At 48.4% G+C, this 14962-nt stretch overlaps 1 protein-coding gene across 4 annotated transcripts in view; it reads right to left on the bottom strand.

Annotated features, from left to right (window-relative positions):
- The window catches only part of eps8l2 (EPS8 signaling adaptor L2), a 282983-nt gene that overhangs the window by 145576 nt on the left and 122445 nt on the right, over positions 1 to 14962 (bottom strand). The gene's annotated exons all lie outside the window — the stretch shown is intronic.

Raw genomic sequence — 14962 nt, 5'->3', positions numbered from 1 at the left:
GGTCTTTTTATGACAAGAGGTACGGCAATTTGCAAAGCATAAAGAATATAGGTAAATGCACAAAGAAAGAAAATAAGTTAAAATAGAAAGGATTATTCAGAATTTTGTAATTTTTTTCTGCCTCTCTCGGGTAAATAGAAAAGATTTCCACTTGTGGAGGAGTCCAAAACTAGGGGTCATAAATATAAGATAGTCTCTAATAAATCCAATAAGGAATTCAGGAGAAACTTCTTTACCGAGAGAGTGATTAGAATGTGGAACTCGCTACCGCATGGAATAGTTGAGGTGCATAGCATAGAGACATTTAAGGGGGAGTTAGGTAAGTAAATGTGGAAGAAAGGAATAGAAGGATATGTTGACAGACTGAGATGAAGTAAGGTGGGAGGGGGCTCGTGTGGAGCATAAACATCGCCATAGATCGATTTCTGTGCTGAAAAATTCTACGTAATTCTATGTAATGTATCCTCAACAAGTGTTACAGTTCTAAAAAAAATATAGAATGTTTTTCATGTCTTTCAACATTGTATAATGCAAACCAACTCCAATTTCATTAGCAAGCTTTAGTGAGCAGCCCCTTCTCAAACTACCATTCAACTAGGTCTTCAAAAACAGAGTTTAATTGTGGCCCACTGCAACTTTATAAATATTTTACCAACCAAAATCATAGGCTGCATAAAATAGCAAATTAGCTATTCATACAAATATGTACAGAATCCCACATGCCTGAAATTATAAAGATGAAATCACAGTGTGATATTAGTTATGCATGAGTTAATGCATTCATATGAAATCCCTTAGTCATTTATTTTAAAGGGATTAACACCTTTATTAAAATATAGTTGATCAAGAAAATAATAATGAATGCAGTCATTACTAATATTGGCTAGGGTAATGTTAATCCAGTCTGTTTTCTGATTCTCACAGATCCCCTCTCTGTAACACACATCTCATAACATGCTTTTTGTATGGTTCTATGTGATGACCTTGCAGATGGAATTTTACTGTAAATAAAACAGAAAGAGACAAATAAAACAGCTCATAAAAAGAGAGAAGCATCTGTTAGATATACCTTAAAATAAACCTATTCTTTGGTCTGTGGTCCATGGGTGCAGTACAATTAAAAATTCCAACAAATACAAACGGAAATTAAATCTGCGTTGCCTGATGTACTAGACAAATACAGAAGTAACAAAGCGCACATCATGGTGTAGATAATAGCTTGTACTATTTGAAAGTGGAGTTGAGTTACACTTTTTGTTTCCCAATGTAAGAATGTAAGAAAGCATGGAATGAGAAAAAGGCAGCAAGCCCATCTTTTCCATAGACCATGAACAATTGGACTTATCGTGGGATCTAACTAAAATAACTCCATTTTATGAAAGACTATGCAGAATTTAACAGTTTTTTTTGAGAGACTACTGTTATTTCTCTTGTATCTTGAGAACTCAGGACACTTGCTGGTAACTCTGTTTAGAAACACAAGTGTCAATGGTGGGAAGAGACAAGAATACAACTGTTCCCCCAACATTAATATTGGGGATACATTACTCCACACTGTGAAATGGCAGCTGTAGTATATGTGCCTTTAAGTCAGAACTACTTTTACAGCTCCTGTATACTGTAGTACCGGCACTGACCACACCTGTATATAAGCTTTGCGCATGCCTTTGTACCCCCAGTCTTGAGACTACCCTCCTCCAGTAAAGATCTGTTTATTGTTAATGTACAGCATCCGTGTGATTATTTAATAACAGCATATCCACTGAACCACGGATCCAACAGTGGCGATGAGTGTCGATTCGAATCTACCTGCAACAAAAAAAAAGTCGAGGCCAGGAACACGGGCGTCGACCACGAGCAACCGCCCAGCAGTCAGGCAGAGATTGAACTTCGCAGGGGAGGCTGTGGAGAGCCGGACTTGGTTCCCCAGCCACGACGAGCAGCAAGAGACCGACGACAGGTTCAGCGCAGACCCTTCCCGAGCAGCGGCGGCTGGAGCCGACCGACGGCGGAGAAAAAGCCGAGCAGCATCGACAGGGTAAAACAGAGGGTGAAGAGCGCAGGGCGCAGCCGGGGGTTGAACACCGAGTGGCGTCGAGAAAAAGAAAACAAACCGGAGAGAGAGAGGGTAGAGAAACAGCGGGTTCTAGACTGAGCGGCGTCGAAAAATATAAGAAGAAGAATGCGCAGAGCACAGCCAAAGCTCACGGGCTGAACAGGGTCCACGGGGCGAAGAAAGGGGAGCGAGGGAGACGCCATTGAGCCGTGGAGAAGAAGAACGAGCGCGGGAGACGCCATTTTTAGAAGCTGCAGCGGAGAAGAAGGGCGAGCGCGGGAAGGAAGGAAAGCGCGGGAGACGCCATTTTGTGCCAGCGGAGAAGAAGGGGAAGCGCGGGAGGCGCCATTTTTGACAGTTAACTCACACCCAAGGATGCCGAAGAGTGGCAGTATCTCTACGTTCGACAATGAAGTTGAAGATTGGGCGACATATGTGGAACGTATTGAGGTGTACTGCAGGACGAATGAAGTGCCAGATGCTAATAAAGCACTAGTTCTGTTAAATTCCATGGGTGCAAAAACTTATGGGTTACTGCGAAATCTAATAACCCCAGAGAAGCCGGTAAAAAAGAATTTTGAAAGCATAGTAGAAATCCTACAGGACCACTTAAACCCCACACCGCTGCTGATAGCAGAACGATTTAAGTTCCATAAAAGGAACCAACACAAAGACGAAAGCAATGCTGAGTACCTAACGGAACTGCGCAAGCTATCGAAACACTGCCAGTTTGGAGCGGGACTAGCAGATACGTTAAGGGACAAGTTTGTGTGTGGGCTACAAAGTGAAGGAATCCAGAAATGGCTTCTATCAGAAAAGGACCTTACGCTGGACAAAGCTTTCAGCATGGCAGTATCACACGAAGCAGCCGCAAGGGGCGCTGCAGAGATACAACGGAGACCGCAAGAATATGGCACCAATGAAATGTCCTATGGAACAGGAAAGTGCTATCGCTGCGGCAGAACAACACATGACCAGAAAGATTGTTGGTTCAAGGACCAAGTGTGCAGACAGTGTGGGAAAGCAGGACACATAGCAAGAGTCTGCAGGTCTGGGAAGAAAACCAACAGTAAGAAATCTCCACAGGAGAAGTACAAAAAGGTACACCAGGTGATGGGCAGTGGTTCAGACGAACGAAAAGTGACACAGACTCTGGAAGCAAGGAGCTGGGTTGTCTGAAACTACATAAGGTAACAGAAATGGAGGATCACCAGACTATCTGGGTTACACTCAAGATAGATGGAGTCCAAGTGAAAATGGAATTGGACACAGGGTCAGCGCTAACAGTCATAAATCAAAGAGACTACAAGCGGCTATTTTCACACATACCCTTGAAAGCTACAGAGATTGTCTTGAAGACGTATACGGGGCAAAAAGTCTACCCCAAAGGAAAAATAAGGGTGAAAGTGACATATAAAGGCCAGGAAATACCTCAAATGGATAGATATGTATTGCCAGGTGGAGGACCACCACTGCTAGGACGTGAATGGATCCAGAAGATACAATTAGATTGGCATTCCATACAGGCACTGAAGGTTGAGGCCAAAAAGGATGACGACGTCACACCTGGACGACTGTCAAAAATGCTAACTGACGCAAAAGAAGTGTTCCAGGAGGGACTAGGAACACTAAAAGGAATAACAGCAACGATTAAAATAGAGGAAAATGCAAGCCCAAAGTTTCTGAAGGCCAGACCAGTGCCTTATGCGATCAGACCAGCTGTTGAAGCAGAGCTGGAAGGGTTGGAACGTTCAGGAGTACTGTCCAAAGTGGACTGGAGCGAGTGGGCTACACCCATCGTTCCTGTAATGAAGAGGTCATTGAGTAATACGCCTGGGAAACCAAAGAAGGTCCGCATCTGTGGGGATTTTAAGGTGACAGTGAACCCAGTCCTTCACACGGTGCAATATCCGCTTCCACGAATTAAGGATATTTTCGCCTCGCTATCTGGAGGTAAACGCTTCACCAAAATTGATCTAGCCCAGGCGTACTTGCAAATGGAGGTAGAAGAAGCTTCGAAACAATACCTTACGATCAACACTCATAAAGGTCTCTATCAATACAACCGGCTGGTGTTTGGAGTAGCCTCGGCTCCGGCTATCTGGCAAAGGGCGATGGATCAGGTCCTGCAAGGGATTCCAGGGACCCAGTGTTATTTGGACGACATCTTGGTCACGGGCGAAAATGACGGTGATCACCTCGCCAACTTGGAGAAGGTGTTCACCAGATTAAAGGAGTATGGGCTACAAGCTAATCGCCACAAGTGCAAGTTTTTCCAGAAACAGATCTTGTATTGTGGCCACGTCATCGATGAAGAGGGGTTACATAAGTCCCCTGACAAGATTGAGGCAGTAGTCAAGGCTCCAGCACCGGAAAATGTGTCACAACTGAGGTCGTTCCTCGGGCTGGTAAACTACTACCACAAGTTCTTACCAAATTTGTCTACGGTATTACACCCACTGAACACCCTACTGCAAACAGGGGTACCATGGAAGTGGGATGACGAACGTAGATGAGCTTTCCAGAAGTGTAAAGAATTGATCACATCAAAAGAGGTGTTGGCCCATTTCAACCCAGCACTACCAATTCGTTTGGCATGTGATGCATCACCCTATGGTATTGGAGCGGTGCTGTCGCACAAATTCCCTGACGGGTTGGAGAGGCCAGTAGCCTTTGCGTCTCGGTCACTAACCTCAGCTGAGCGCAACTACGCCCAGATTGACAGGGAGGCCCTCAGCCTAGTATGGGGAGTAAAAAATTCAACCACTATCTGCATGGGCAGAAGTTCAACTTGCTGACTGACCACCAACCACTTGTCTCCATCTTTAATCCTAAGAAGGGCGTTCCAGTGATGACTGCACAGCGGTTACAAAGATGGTCCCTGTTTCTAGGGGCGAATCAATATGAAATAGAATATAAAGGCACGAAACAGCATGGGAACGCTGATGGGCTATCACGCCTGCCACTGCCTACTGTGGAGGAAGCACCAGCAGTGGACCCTATCGAGATATTTTATTCGTCAATAATTGAACGATTGCCAGTAACGAACGCGGATATAGAGAAGGAGACCCGCAATGATCCGACGCTGTCTCGGGTATATGAATTGACGGTGAGGGGATGGCCAACTCATGGCGACTCACTGTTGCCAGCATTCTCATCCAGAAGAGAACAGCTGTCAGTATGCCAGGGGACAGTGATGTGTAGATCCAGAGTGGTGATTCCACCCAAGTTACGGGAGAGAGTGCTAAATGAGCTACATGAAGGTCATCTGGGGGGGAGTGAAAATGAAAAGCCTTGCTAGGGCTTATGTGTGGTGGCCGGGAATCGATCAACAAATCGAAGACCTAACTAAGAGCTGCTTAGGATGCCAGAAGGTCCAAAATGCACCACCACATGCCCCTCTACACCCATGGGAGTGGCCCTCCCCTCCGTGGCAATGGGTGCATATTGATTTCGCTGGTCCATTCATGGACTCAATGTTCTTAATAGCAGTGGATGCTCACTCAAAGTGGCCTGAGGTTATAAAAATGTCTTCAACCACTACAGAGAAAACGATTGCAGTCCTACGGACCATATTTGCCAGAAATGGTTTGCCAGAGCAGATTTGCTCTGATAATGGACCACAGTTTGTGTCCGACGAGTTCCAAAAATTTATGAGAAGGAATGGGGTAAGGCATTACACATCCAGCCACAAATGGATTGGCTGAGAGGTTCGTACAAACCTTTAAGAAGGCGATAAAGGCCATGTGTGACGATGAAATTCCACTACAGCATAAGATGGACAATTTCTTATTAGCCTACCGAAACGCGACATATGCAGTTACCAATCAGACCCCGGCCATGATGTTCTTTAACCGAAGGTTGAGATCTCGTCTGGACTTGCTCAGACCAAATGTGCGAAGAAATGTTGAGGACAAACAATTCCAGCACATCAATGAGAAGCCGACAAGGAGCTTCAATGTAGGGCAACCAGTCTTGGCCCATGACTATCGAACAGAGAAATAGCAACCCGGAACGATATGTACAAGGCAGGGGCCATTAATGTACACAGTGGATGTCGGGGAGAACATTGTGAGACGCCACGTCGATCAGATCTTAGCGTCACAGGAACGCGTCAACCCCATGTCTCGAGTACCTGGGGATGAACCCGAAATACCGGTAGCATCTACCTCAGACCCAGTAGCAGTGGAACCCGATGAACTACCCGATGAAAAGGGGTCAGAATCGCCTCTGCACCAAGAACAAGAACCTCCGGAAAGGCGCTATCCCGAAAGGGTCAGGAAGCCGCCCCAAAGACTGAATCTATAAATGGACTTTTGTTGTTTAATGTACATATTGAAATGTTAATTGTTATTTGAATATTAGGGGTACTACTAATCTAAAAGGGGAGGAATTGTAGTGTATGTGCCTTTAAGTCAGAACTACTTTTACAGCTCCTGTATACTGTAGTACCGGCAGTGACCACACCTGTATATAAGCTTTGCGCATGCCTCTGTACCCCCAGTCTTGAGACTACCCTCCTCCAGTAAAGACCTGTTTATTGTTAATGTACAGCATCCGTGTGATTATTTAATAACAGCATATCCACTGAACCACGGATCCAACAGCGGCCTTTGCTTTGCTCAAGGCAGATATGTTGACGCAGGTGGCTACTCAGCATGCAGCTTATGGAAAGGGAAAGTCAATGGTCGGGAGCAGCTCCAGCTGAGGCTTCTCACAGAGATTATAGTTTTAATCTTTGAAATTGTCTTGTGGCAGGGCCCGTGCAGCCTCTGTTCAATTGAATGGGTTTATAATCTGCCTCACCGTATAATTTGGATCGCGCTCTACTCACTTCAGGGAGTAGCATTTTCTGTGACAAATTGGTATCTGCGATTCTGAGGTTCTTGTTAAAAACACTTCGTTGTTGTAAACATTTTGAGAGTTAGTAAAGTGCAATGTCGCATTCTTTGGGTATTTTAGATATTTTCCCGTGAGTGGCTGGTGACACCTACAATCCAGAATGCATCTTTTCCTGCCCAATATTTAGGTAAACGATAGTGAGACCCAGGTATCTAACAGAGAACTCATGCTGTACACTGCCTATTGGATGTATCATGTGCCACCACGTGATTCTCCCCTCTTTGAAAGCAGACTGGATATACGCTCCTACTAGATGGAGACTCAGGATTTGACCCAACAAGTGGTTTATTTACATAAAACAGATGAATGAACAGTAAACAGTGTAGCACAGTGGTAATGAGGCTCCCACCCGATTCAGGCAGATGCCTAGGCCACCAGGCGCAAGGCCCTGGGAAATGAGAGAGAGTAAAATGGATCTATTTGCTATTGCTCTTGCCAAGTTTACCACAAAACCTGTGATACACTTTATCATCGATTCTCTTCCACTTTTCTTTCTTTACCCTCCTTGATACATAAAATAACAGATGTGCCACTTGCTTTTTGTCTAAACAGATCATTACATACTGCAGCCTCAATTTAGGCTAACTCTTGCTAATCAGCACAAAACTTCATAAAACACAAAGTCGTTGGTGTAAACCCATAATCTGACTGCAGGCTGACTCCTGGGTACAACAAGCATCCTACAGAAATGCAATCTGACCTCCTTTGAAGTATACAGAAAAAAAAGACAAAAGATGGCTGTCTCTCACAATTACTTCATCAATATTAAATGCATATCCGATTTTTGATAATGAAAAAGATAATTTGCAATGTCAAAGATGTTTTGTTGCTGGTCAGTTAAACAGTCCACACTTCAGACTACCCATTGGGGCAAAGTTTAACTGCAGGCATGGAACAGGAAGTGAAGACCAAGCCAGTCCGCAGGCAGATAGGCCCATGGGGCGGTTGGTGAAAACTTATCATAGAGGGATGGGGAGCCCAGGGCAACAACGGCCCACAGTATTTCTGTGGAATCATGACGAGCACTCATGCTCCTCCTCACGCTACAAAAATAATTCTCAATTTTCCTTTTCGGGCCTTTTCAGCTTCAGCATCTGATACTACTGGGCAGTGCATGAATGGTGCAGACTCCACCTAGTTGTCCCTCCAAATTGCACTGGGGTCCTATGTACATCACAGGACCCCAATCTGTATGTACTAATGAGGCTCCCACCCGATTCAAACAGACACCTAGGCCGCCAGGCGCAAGGCCCTGGGACATGAGAGAGAGTAAAATGGATCTATTTGGTATTGCTCTTGCCAAGTTTACCACAAAACCTATGATACTTTATCATCGATTCTCTTCTCCTTTTCTTTCTTGAAATCATCAGCTCCTTAATTAGTTACATTACTTTGCTGAAGTGGTCACTCTTTAAATGTGAATCCAGACATTCACTATTGACAAGGCATTCAACTGTGGGGGGCTATATATGTGCACTTTCCAGCAGGAGTCACTGGATATTGATCTGGAGCAGGAACCAATGTTCCTTCTAAGCTGCGCGGCTGCATGGCGCTCAAGAGATCCTGCGCAGCTGGTGAGCCGGCTTTTAAATTGGAAAAAACACACAAGCGCAGAATGTTGGCAGGAACCCCCTGGCTGATTTTCTTCCCCTACTGAGTCTAGGGAGCAAAGATTAATCAGAGCATTCAATTGCTGCCCTAACTGAGATCGGTACAGGCTGGGAAATGAACTTCCGACTTCTGGACTTCAGTACACAGTACCAATTGGATGGTACCTTTATGCTGTGGGTCACTGGGGGATCTCTGATGATGCATTTTTAAATACATTGGCCTAGAAATTCAGTGGGCTTTGCGCCCAGTTACCGCCCAAAGAGGGCTTCTGCGCCAGTCTGCAAACTTCGGGCGAACTTCATTGACGCGCTAATTGCGGCGGTAGCCGTTAGCGCTGCGCTGCCACCGATGATGTCATCGGTGTGCGCAGCGCCCCGGTCCCACCCCGACACCAGCCCGACCCCCACCTTCAGTAGCGGCCGCCTCTTCCGTGGCGGCCGCTAATAACATTCGGAGACCGGGTCTGTACAGCAGCCTTAGTGGGGCGCTTTAAGGTGGAGGTGCGGCCGGCCGCTTTTTCGGCGGCCGCCTGCCCGCACCTCCTTCCCCGGCGGCATTGCTGGCTGGTTTCCGGGAGCCCGGCACTTCTCCGTTGTGCCGGGCTCTTTTGCCGGCACTCGCGATCGGGGCTCCGGCTGCTGCAGGCACCTCCCCCTTAAGAGAGGGAGGAAGGCCTGCAGTACCGCAGCCTGCCGCTCCGCTGCGGGTGGCGCTGCGGCCACTAGCGCGCCGATATTCAGTTTCAGCGCCCCAAGCGGGGGCGGCCACACCCTTGAACAGCGGCCGTCCTTGACTTTGGGCGCTGAAACTGAATATCGGCTGGGCGCGAGTGGCTCCGCGCCCAGCGGTAAATTCTGGCCGCCAGCGAGCTGGCGGGGCTATAGCTAATTTCTAGGCCATTACATATTATTTCTTCTCAGCTCCTTCCTGTCCATCAGAATTGTTCAGTCAGCAATTTCCAGTTCTGGGGCATTGTTAAAAGTCTTGATAAGGCTCTTTGAGCACACGTTCATATAAAATCAGAATAGATTTGAACAGTAAACTGTGCTCAGTAGAAGAGGTTGCCAGAAAACAATGATGACTCAATGAGCTTTATCACATTGTGGTAAACCACTGTTATTGTTGTTGTTGTTGTTGTTGTTGTTACACACTGTTGTACCTATGCATGCCTCAACATGTCTCGGCTGGCTCCACCCACAGGCCCAGGTATAAAGGTGATTGACCTGCAGCCCCCTGCCTTCTTGGAACCCAGTCAACCACGAGAGGCATGCTCTGTTCTTTGCTAATAAAAGCCTTTAGTTACTCTCTTAACTCTCAGTCTTTTATGAGTAATTGATAGCGCATCAATTTTATTAGCAAAAACAAAATGTCGACATTTGCTGAACAGCAGGCTGCTGCACCAAACGCTGAGCAACAGGAGCTGCTGCGAGCCCTCAGACCAACATGCCTGGACCTAGATCCCCAAGAAGCGGGTTCGGCTACCAAATTCGCGCCTTGGCTGCGTTGCTTCGAGGCCTACCTGCAAGCCTCAACTGTGACCCTGGACGAAAACAAGTTGGAAATCCTGGCCTCAAAGGTGAGCCACCAAGTTTATACAATAATCCAGGACGCGACGACCTACGCGGCGGCTATCGGTCTGCTAAAAGGGCAATACGCACGCTCGGTAAATACGGTCTATGCCCGGCACCTCTTAAGATCCCGCAGACAGCAGCCCGGGGAATCGGTGGAGGCCTTCCTACGGGCACTACGGATACTCGGCCGAGACTGCGATTGCAAAGAAGCATCAGCTGCAGCACACACGGAGGGACTGATCCGAGATGCTTTCGTTGCGGGTCTAAGGTCCGACTACTCCCGGCAGAGACTGTTGGAAAAGGGAGAAATGGACCTGAGAAAGGCAGTGTCCCTCGCGCTCTCGCTCGACGTGGCCCACAGGAATATGGACGCCTTCTCCCCTAACCGCTCCGCAACGTGGACGCCACAACCTTGGGTCATGGGACCGCCACCTTCAACTGCTGCTGCGACGTCCAAGGCACAGAAATGTTATTTTTGTGGCCAGGCAAAACACCCCAGAGCACGCTGCCCGGCGAGAAACGCTACCTGCTCCGGCTGCGGGAAGAAAGGACACTATGTCAGCGCCTGCAAAGGTAAAACCGCTAACGCCAGCAGCGCCGCGTGCGAACCGTGGGGGCAGCCATCTTGTCCGCCATCTTGGGCTCCCCCAGCCGCGTGGGGATCGGGACCATGGGCGCCACCATTTTGTCCGCCATCTCGGACGTCTCCAACTTCAACCACGGGGGACCCGGACTCAACCGCCGCCTCATCTGACGACCACATCGACTCGCTCGACCATACGCTGGCCTCCGTGACGCTGGACCAATCTCTCCCTCATCAACTGTCCAGGTCCATGATGGACATTAAGGTAAACGGCCGCGCCACTACCTGCCTTTTTGACAGCGGGAGCACGGAAAGCTTTATCCACCCCGACACGGTGCGCAGTTACTCTCTCCCGGTACTGCCGACGCGACATCAGATCTCTTTGGCTTCCAAAGCCCAGTCAGCGGACGTCGGTGGCTACTGTGTAGTGACCCTTTCAGTAAGGGGCACAGAATACAAAAATTTTAAACTCCTGGTCCTGCCCCATCTTTGCGCTGCCGTTCTACTGGGGTTGGATTTTCAGTGCAACCTTAAGCGTGTCACATTAGCGTACGACGGACCCCTCCCCCCACTCACAGTCTGCAGCCAGCAGCTTTTAAACCGCCCGCCGCGCACCATTTGCAGCCTCTCCACCGTTAAAGTCCCCCCCCCTCCTTGTTCGCTAACCTCACCCGCGACTGTAAGCCCATCGCTACCAAAAGCAGGCGTTACAGTGCCGGGGATAGGAGCTTCATTAAATCCGAGGTAGCAAGACTCCTGAAGGAAGGGATTATTGAAAGTAGCACCAGCCCATGGCGAGCACAAGTGGTGGTAGTGAAGACTGGCGAAAAACAGCGCCTAGTTATTGACTACAGCCAGACGATCAATCGCTACAACCAGCTAGATGCATACCCACTCCCCCGCATATCTGACATGGTCAATCAGATAGCACAATACCGGGTGTTCTCGACGATTGATCTGAAGTCGGCATACCACCAGCTCCCCATCAGGGCTGAGGACCGCCAGTACACAGCTTTTGAAGCTGACGGTCGTCTCTACCACTTCCTCAGAGTTCCCTTCGGCGTCACCAACAGGGTTTCAGTCTTCCAACGGGAGATGGACCGGATGGTCGACCAGAACGCGCTCCAGGCCACTTTCCCCTATCTAGACAACGTCACCATCTGCGGCCGCGACCAGCAGGACCGCGATGTTAATCTAGAGAAATTCCTCCGTACGGCCCAGCAGCTGAACCTAACATACAACAAGGACAAATGTATGTTTCGTACCAAGCGCCTTGCCATTCTTGACTGTGTAGTGGAGAACGGAGTCATCGGCCCCGACCCCGACAGGATGCGCCCCCTTATGGAGCTCCCCCTCCCCCACTGCCAAAAAGCACTGAAGAGATGCCTAGGGTTTTTCTCGTACTATGCTCAGTGGGTGCCCAACTATGCGGACAAAGCCAGACCCCTCATCAAGTCCACCTCCTTCCCCCTGACAGCAGAGGCCTGTGCAGCCTTCACTCTCATAAAAGGAGATATTGCGAAGGCCACAATGCACGCAGTGGATGAGTCCATCCCTTTCCAAGTGGAGAGCGACGCATCCGACTTTGCCCTAGCTGCAACCCTTAACCAGGCGGGGAGACCCGTGGCCTTTTTCTCAAGGACCCTCCAGGGCCCTGAGATTCGACACTCCTCTGTCGAAAAGGAGGCCCAGGCCATTGTGGAAGCTGTGCGACATTGGAGGCATTACCTGGCCGGAAAACGATTTACCCTGCTCACTGACCAGCGTTCAGTAGCTTTTATGTTTAATAATAAGCAGAGGGGCAAAATCAAGAACGACAAGATCTTGAGGTGGAGAATCGAACTCTCCACCTACAATTACGATATCTTGTACCGGCCCGGGAAACTCAATGAGCCCCCAGATGCCCTATCACGTGGTACATGCGCCAACGCGCAGGTCGATAGACTGAAGACCCTCCACAATGACCTCTGCCACCCGGGGGTCACCAGGTTTTTTCACTTCATCAAATCCCGTAACCTGCCCTACTCCATCGAGGAGGTCAGGACCATGACCAGGAACTGCCAAATCTGTGCCGAGTGCAAACCGCATTTTTATAGGCCAGACAGAGCAAGCCTGATCAAAGCCACGCGCCCCTTTGAACGGCTGAGCGTCGATTTTAAAGGGCCCCTCCCCTCCTCCGACCGCAATGTGTACTTCCTCAACATAATTGATGAGTACTCCCGTTTCCCGTTTGCCATCCCTTGCTCAGACATGACCAGTACCACGGTCATTAAATGTCTGAATGACCTCTTCGCCTTGTTCGGTTTCCCTAGCTATATTCATAGCGACAGGGGCTCATCCTTTATGAGCGACGAACTCCGGCAGTACCTGCTCTCGAGAGGTATTGCTACAAGCAGGACCACCAGCTACAACCCCCGGGGGAATGGCCAGGTGGAAAGGGAGAATGCGACGGTCTGGAAGGCAGTCCTTTTAAACTTGAAATCTAAGGGCCTTCCGACCTCTCGCTGGCAGGGAGTCCTCCCTGCGGCGCTCCATTCCATTCGGTCACTGCTCTGTACAGCCACCAATGCTACCCCTCATGAGAGAATGTTCTCCTTCCCCAGGAAGTCCACATCGGGGATCTCGTTACCGACATGGCTGACTTCTCCAGGACCCGTCCTACTGCGGAAGCACGTGAGGTCCCATAAGACGGACCCCCTGGTCGAGAGGGTGAGCCTCCTCCATGCCAACCCTCAGTATGCTTACGTGGTGTACCCGGACGGGCGGGAGGACACAGTCTCCATACGAGACCTCGCACCTTCGGGTGCTCCTGAAACACCTCCCTCGCCACCCACCACTACCCACGCCTACCCCCAGTACGCTTACGTAGCGTACCCGGACGGGCGGGAGGACACAGCCCCCACACGAGATCTAGCACCTTTGGGTGCCCCTGAAACACTACCATTGCCATCCACCACTACCCACAACCCAACCCCGCTAGACGGCATGCCGCAGCCCCAGGACCCGTCATTGACCACCCAACCACTCAATGAGACGCCAGATTCAACGTTGGATGCTGCACCATCACCGCCGCCACCACGACGATCAGGACGGCATACAAGGCCACCTGATAGACTTACTTACACGAGCCTTTAGTACACTTCACCCCGCCGGACTCAATTTTAAACAAGGGGTGAATGTGGTAAACCACTGTTATTGTTGTTGTTGTTGTTGTTGTTGTTACACACTGTTGTACCTATGCATGCCTCAACATGTCTCGGCTGGCTCCACCCACAGGCCCAGGTATAAAGGTGATTGACCTGCAGCCCCCTGCCTTCTTGGAACCCAGTCAACCACGAGAGGCATGCTCTGTTCTTTGCTAATAAAAGCCTTTAGTTACTCTCTTAACTCTCAGTCTTTTATGAGTAATTGATAGCGCATCACACATAGTTAACATCAAAAATGTTCTGTTGCAGTAAGTACAGGTATGCTTACAGTGTTTCTTTGTGCGTGTGTTTGGTTTGCTAATTATTTTGTTGACAAAAATACTTTTTATGGGTAGGGTGGGGAGTTTTGTTTGGAAGTATGTCATTACTAGGAAATAGAAATCTTCCCACATTTTACATCCTAACTTGGAAATATATCGCCGTTCCTTCCTTGTCGCTGGGTCAAAATTCTAGAACTCCCTACCTAACAGCACTGTGGGAGTACCTTCACCACACAGACTGCAGCGGTTCAAGAAGGCAGCTCAGCACCACCTTCTCAAGGGCAATAAATGCCGGCCTTGTCAGCGATGCCCTCATCCCATGAATGAATAATAGAAAAAAAAATCAGGCACCGTCAGGTTAGATATGGCAGAGGTCACATCCAGTGTACAGCTTCATCAACTCTGCCTCAATCTCAGAGGGACATCTCCTCTGGTCTTCGAGTGCAGTTGCAGTTCCCACACCTTACAGCCATCCTTGTGACCTTTCAGAGTGAAGCTGTTAGTTTACGACTGAATTATAATCAGTTTTGTGCTGTGGTCTCACACTCACTAAGGCTGCCCTGGATTTGTTTCAATTTGGACTCTTACAAGTGAATTTGAACTCTAGCCACAGAGCTGAAAGCAAAATAGTCTAGAAATAACTGTTTGAATTCATATGAATGCTTCATATATTTGTCTAACCTTTCTCTGTCTGATATTTTAACATTAACCTGTTTCAAAATAAATAGGTTTAACATCTCCATTAAATTAGCATACAGAGGAATATCATATGA

The sequence above is a fragment of the Somniosus microcephalus genome, chromosome 15 (assembly GCF_052327205.1).
Source record: "Somniosus microcephalus isolate GS21.2 chromosome 15, FLI_Smic_1.0, whole genome shotgun sequence".
NCBI lineage: Eukaryota > Metazoa > Chordata > Chondrichthyes > Squaliformes > Somniosidae > Somniosus > Somniosus microcephalus.
This window is presented reverse-complemented; position numbering and strand designations above follow the sequence as displayed.